Consider the following 6,403-nt stretch of genomic DNA (forward strand, 5'->3'; position numbering starts at 1 on the left):
TCCATCTCGCCTGATTGGTCTGCGCCAGCTGGAATCACTTATCTTCCTTTATATGTTCTGTAACCAGTGTTTTCTTGTTGTCAGATCGTTGTTCTTCCCTGAGGTTGTGTCGTGTGTCCGTGCTCATTCTCTCGCCGCCCTTGTGTGGATTATCTTCTGTCTCTCCTTCCTACCCATCCGGACACACTTCCCTGGATTTCTCAGCACGCTATCATCGAAGATGCGCCCTAGTCCCTGGGTCGGATTCCGTCTGAGTACAGTCTCTCTGTCCTGTTGCTGCTGTAAACTGTATTCATTAAACCATCGTTTGTTGCATCTTGCATCCGCCTCTGTATTGTCACAGAACGATCTGACCAGACCATGGATGCAGCGAGTTTCAACGAGTCTGACCGAATTCATTCCCGCAGTATCACGAGAATGGATCAACAAGAGGAGAACATCTCCAGCACAGGTCGGGCAGTACAAGCCCTTGCGACGCAGGTATCCCAGCTGACCCAACAATTACAACATCTGAGGGGTCTCGCTGCCGCCACCTACACCGGCAGTTCAACCCGCCCCGCCAGAGCGGATTTCCCAGCTAGAGCCACGGCTACCGACACCCAGAGGTTATTTCAGGTGATCCTGACTATTGCAGAGCTTTTCTTACGAGATGTTCCATGCATTTCTCGTTGCAGCCACGGACCTTCAACACGTGAACAGTCTAAGGTAGCATTCGTACTCACACTGCTATCAGCAAAGCGGCTCTTTGGGGAACGGCGGTGTGGCGAACCAGGACCCATGCTGCACCTCTTTCCAGACACTCTCCGAGGAGATGAGAAGGGTCTTCGATCGGGCCGTGGCGGGTAGGGAGGCGGCCAGACTACTCGCTGACCTTCGCCAAGGAGACCGTCAGTATCGGAATACTCCATCCAATTCCGCACTCTGGCCGCAGAGTGTCAGTGGAACGAGGAGCGCAGTGGGACATGTTCCTGCATGGCTGGAGACCGGATCCAGAAGGAGATTTATGTTCTGGACCTTCCCAGGAGTTTAAATGACTAGTGGAACTAGCCTTGAGGGTCGACGCTCGTCTGAGTCGTATTGGCCGCCGAGCATGCCCTAACAGACCGTATAACGACACGGAGGGGTGGCATGCAGCGGCGGGAACACGGCCAGTTCAGCCTCCGCCTCACGAACCCATGCAGCTGGGGAGAGCTCGCCTCTCCCGGGAAGAGAGGGAAGGCGGAGATCCCAAGACCTGTCTCTACTGTGGTAGAGCGGCGCACTTTTCCACTCCTGCCCGGTAAAAGATCAGGCCCGTAGTAAGTATGAGGCTACTATCGGGTGGTGTCACCACAGAGAAGACCTCATCATCTACTCTCCTCCCGGTAAGACTAAGATGGGCCACCCACACGCACGACACCCAAGCCTTACTGGACTCAGGAGCAGAGGGTAATTTCATGGACTTCAAGCTCGCTCACAAACTCCAGATTCCTATCACCTCACTCACGCACAAGATATCCGTCAACGCTCTCAATGGTCAAGAACTCCCCAACATTTCTCACACCACTGAACCTATCACACTCATCACTTCTGGCAATCACACTGAGACACTATCATTTCTACTCATGGACTCACCCCTTGCACCATTAGTTCTCGGCCACCCTTGGCTCACCCAACACAACCCCAGAGTTTACTGGGGTCATAACTCTATATCCATGTGGAGTAACAAGTGTCTTGAGTCCTGTTTAGTGTCTGCTTGTTCATCKGTGTCTGATTCTGTGTTTCTAGAGGAGGCAGTGGATTTGTCTAACGTGCCCGTTGAATACCTCGACCTGAAGGAGGTGTTCAGTAAGTCCCGTGCTGCTTCTCTTCCTCCGCATCGTCCCTATGACTGTGCAATAGAATTATTGCCAGGTGAGTCTCCGCCTAAAGGCAAGTTATATTCACTCTCTGTTCCTGAGAGGGAGGCTATGGAGAGATACATCTCTGATTCTCTGGCATCTGGATTCATTCGTCCTTCCTCTTCTCCAGCGGGGGCGGGGTTCTTCTTTGTGGGGAAGAAGGACGGATCTCTGCGTCCTTGCATTGATTACCGTGGGTTGAATAACATCACAGTGAAGAATACCTATCCATTACCGTTGATGTCCTCAGCCTTTGAAAGGTTACAGGGAGCATCCGTGTTCACTAAGTTGGATTTACGTAATGCATATCATTTGGTTCGCATAAGGGGGGGGGCGAATGGAAGACCGCGTTTAACACCCCCAGAGGGCACTTCGAATATTTGGTCATGCCTTTTGGGCTATCCAACTCCCCAGCGGTTTTCCAGGCACTCGTCAATGACGTGCTGAGAGATATGATTGATCAGTTCATATATGTTTACCTGGATGACATACTGATTTTTTCTTCTTCTCTCCAGGAACACGTTCAGCACGTCAGACGAGTGCTTCAGAGGTTGTTGGAGAATGGACTTTTTGTCAAGGCGGAGAAATGCATTTTTCATGCACAATCCGTTCCATTCCTRGGTTACATCGTCTCGACTGAAGGAATTCGCATGGATCCTGACAAGGTTAAGGCTGTGGTGGATTGGCCAAGCCCAGATTCCCGTAAGGCCCTACAGAGGTTTCTGGGATTCGCCAATTTCTACCGGCGTTTCGTTCGCAACTTTAGCCAGATAGTCGCTTCTCTTACCGCCTTAACCTCCCCCAGAGTGACGTTCAGGTGGTCCGATACAGCCGAGGCTGCATTCGCCAAACTCAAGAGCCGCTTTGTTTYGGCCCCCATCCTCATAGCTCCCGATCCCTCGCGTCAGTTCGTGGTRGAGGTGGACGCTTCAGAGGTGGGGGTAGGTGCGGTACTTTCCCAACGTTCCTCTTCTGACGACAAGATGCACCCTTGCGCGTTCCTKTCCCATCGGTTATCACCTGCGGAACGCAACTACGACATTGGCAACAGAGAGTTGTTGGCAGTGAAGTTAGCACTGGAGGAGTGGCGCCATTGGTTAGAGGGTTCGGGGGTACCTTTTATAGTTTGGACCGATCACAAAAATTTGGAATATATCAGAACCGCCAAGCGACTCAACTCCAGGCAGGCGCGGTGGGCACTCTTTTTCGGACGTTTTGACTTCTCTCTCTCGTATCGCCCGGGTTCCAAGAATGTCAAACCCGATTCCCTTTCTCGCATTTTTGACCATTCCGAACGCCCATCCACTCCCGAGTGCATCCTACCCGGGACCCTAGTGGTTTCCACACTCACATGGGAGGTTGAATCGAGGGTCAAAACGGCCTTAGAAGGGGTAACGCCTCCGTCCGGTTGCCCGCCTAATCGGTTGTTTGTGCCGGAGGGGTGTCGGTCCGATGTTATTCGGTGGGGGCATTGCTCCAACGTAGCGTGTCATCCAGGAGTCAGCCGCACTAGCTTTTTGGTTAAGCAACGCTTTTGGTGGCCACTGATGGCTCGTGACATTCACAGTTTTGTCTTGGCTTGCTCGGTTTGTGCCACTGGGAAGACTTCTAATCGACCCCCAGATGGGTTACTCCAACCGCTGTCGGTCCCTTCGAGACCCTGGTCCCACATCGCGCTAGATTTTGTTACCGCCCTCCCGCCSTCCCAGGGCAAGACGGTTGTTTTGACCGTGGTGGACCGGTTCTCGAAGGCGGCTCATTTTATTCCCTTGCCTAAATTACCATCTGCCAAGGAGACAGCGGTACTGTCGTGGATCACGTCTTTCGCTTACATGGCCTGCCGATGGACGTAGTTTCTGACAGGGGGCCCCAATTTGTGTCCAAGTTTTGGCAAGAGTTTTGTAGGTTACTGGGAGCGAGTGTCAGTCTGTCTTCAGGGTTTCATCCCCAGAGCAACGGTCAAACGGAGAGGGCCAACCAAGATTTGGAGAGAGTGTTGCGATGTTTGGTTTCTAAGAATCCCTCTTCCTGGAGTCAACAACTCTCTATGGTTGAGTACGCTCACAATTCGTTGCCAGTGGCAGCCACGGGTCTCTCTCCGTTTGAGTGTAGTTTAGGTTACCAGCCACCTATCTTTCCCAGTACGGAGTCCGAGGTCACTGTTCCCTCCGCTCACGCTTTCATCCAGAGGTGCCGTCACGCATGGAGCAGAGCCCGTGAGACTCTTCTCCGGGTGGGGGCGCGCACCAAGGCTAAGGCCGATCGCCACCGGTCGAAGCCTCCGGTATACGTCGTTGGCCAAAGAGTGTGGCTTTCTACTAAGAACATTCCACTCCGATCCGTTTCGAACAAGCTTGCCCCCAAATTTATCGGCCCGTTCAAAGTCACCAGGATCATTAGTCCGGTGGCGGTCCGGCTCAAGCTTCCTCCGGCGTATAGGAGAATTCATCCTACCTTTCATGTGTCTAAAATAAAACCTGTGTTTCAGGCACGCATTAACCCGCCGGTCCCGGTTCCCCCGCCGCCACGACTTGTTGATGGGCAACCCACCTTTTCTGTCAATCGTATTTTGGACTCTAGAAGGAGGGGACGCGGATTCCAGTACCTGGTGGACTGGGAGGGTTACGGTCCGGAGGAGAGAAGTTGGGTACCTGCTAGGGACATTCTGGATCACTCCCTTATCGATGATTTCAATCGACAGGTAAATTCGCCTGGGAACGCCAAGAGGCGTTCCTAGGGGGGGGGGGTATTGTCACGGTTCATGAATCCACTGCCTCCCTCTCTCTTTCTCTTTCTCTTTTTCTCTCTCTCTCTCTCTCTCGTGTTTGTGTGGGCGTGGTTCCCAATTTCGGCCTGATTGTCTGCGCCAGCTGGAATCACTTATCTTCCCTTTATATGTTCTGTAACCAGTGTTTCTTGTTGTCAGATCGTTGTTACTTCCCTGAGGTTGTGTCGTGTGTCCGTGCTCATTCTCTCGCCGCTCTTGTGTGGATTATCTGCTGTGCTCCTTCCTACCCTTCCGGACACACTCCCCTGGATTTCTCAGCACGCTATCATCGGAAGATGCGCCCTAGTCCCTGGGTCGGATTCCGTCTGAGTACAGTCTGTCTGTCCTGTTGCTGCTGTAAACTGTATTCATTAAACCATCGTTGCTTGCATCTTGCATCCGCCTCTGTATTGTCACAGAACACACCAACAGCGGCATTTGAGCAAAATAGTATGCAGCATCATCTGGATATGTAACAAAAGTTCAACATTCACCATTTCTGTCAAGTCGTCTACGCATACAGTTTGACGCATACGTTCGATAAATCCAATGTATGCACCACACCAAATGCACTGAAACTGCCTCTGCAACGCAATGCTGCAAGGCAAACAGTGTTTCATTGGAAATAAATGTAATTCTGATGTCCCAAAATGCAATGATGCTGTAGGTGTGTTCGAAGTGTAACCTTCGGTTCCCTTTTTGAGTGGGTAAATATACATTAGTGTACAAAACATTAGGAACACCCTCTAAATATTGAGTTGCACCTCTTTTTCCCCCAGAACAACCTCAATTCTTCAGGGCATGGACTACAAGGGATGTTCATTCCAATGCTTCCCACAATTGTGTCAAGTTGGCTGGATGACAATTCTTGATGCACATGTGAAACTGTTAATACAGACGGGAAACACAGTTGTGTTGCATTTCTTGACATACTTAAACCAGTGCGCCTGGCACCTACTTTCATACCTCGTTCAAAGGCACTCCAATTCAACCAATGTCTCAACTTCTTTACCTGTCTCCTCCCCGTCATCTACACTGAAGTGAATTTAACAGGTGAAATCAGTAAGGAATCATAGCTTTCACCTGGTCAGTGTCATGGAAAGAGAAAGTGTTCCTAATGTTTTGTACACTCAGTTTATGGAGTTATCTTATTGATCAACGTCTTAACCAAATAATACCCAATTATCCATGTTGAAATGACGTGGTGTGCCCAATAATATATATATATTCCCTAGATGACTGACAGAAGGTGCTGTTCTGAAGTCACTTTCCGCCATTATGATTCTCGTCATAAGGAACAACCTCCATAGGAATATTTGGGAATTTACAGTATTTCAATGTAATGTTTCAAGGACAAAAATACATGCATTTAAGTATTTATTTGTTGTAGTGGGGACTGAAACATAACTCAATAAAAAAAAATCTAAATGTTTTTATAATTTCCATTTTTATTAAGAAATGATTGGATTTTGTTCAGTTCATACAATACTATTCAATGATTTTTTATATTTTTTTATATTCCAAAACCTGTAGTTGTTGAATTGAAAAAGCTCACCTCTCTACACTACAAAGCAACACAATGTTGATTTGTAACGGTCGTCGGATGAAGAAGGATCGGACCAAAGCGCAGCGTGGTAAGTGTTCATGATTATTTATTTAACCTGAACACTGAGACAAAATAACAAAATGTAACACCACGAAACAGTTCTGTCTGGTGCAGACACAAAACAGAAAACAACTACCCACAAAACACAGG

The sequence above is a fragment of the Salvelinus sp. IW2-2015 genome, linkage group LG17 (genome assembly GCF_002910315.2).
Source record: "Salvelinus sp. IW2-2015 linkage group LG17, ASM291031v2, whole genome shotgun sequence".
Lineage (NCBI taxonomy): Eukaryota > Metazoa > Chordata > Actinopteri > Salmoniformes > Salmonidae > Salvelinus > Salvelinus sp. IW2-2015.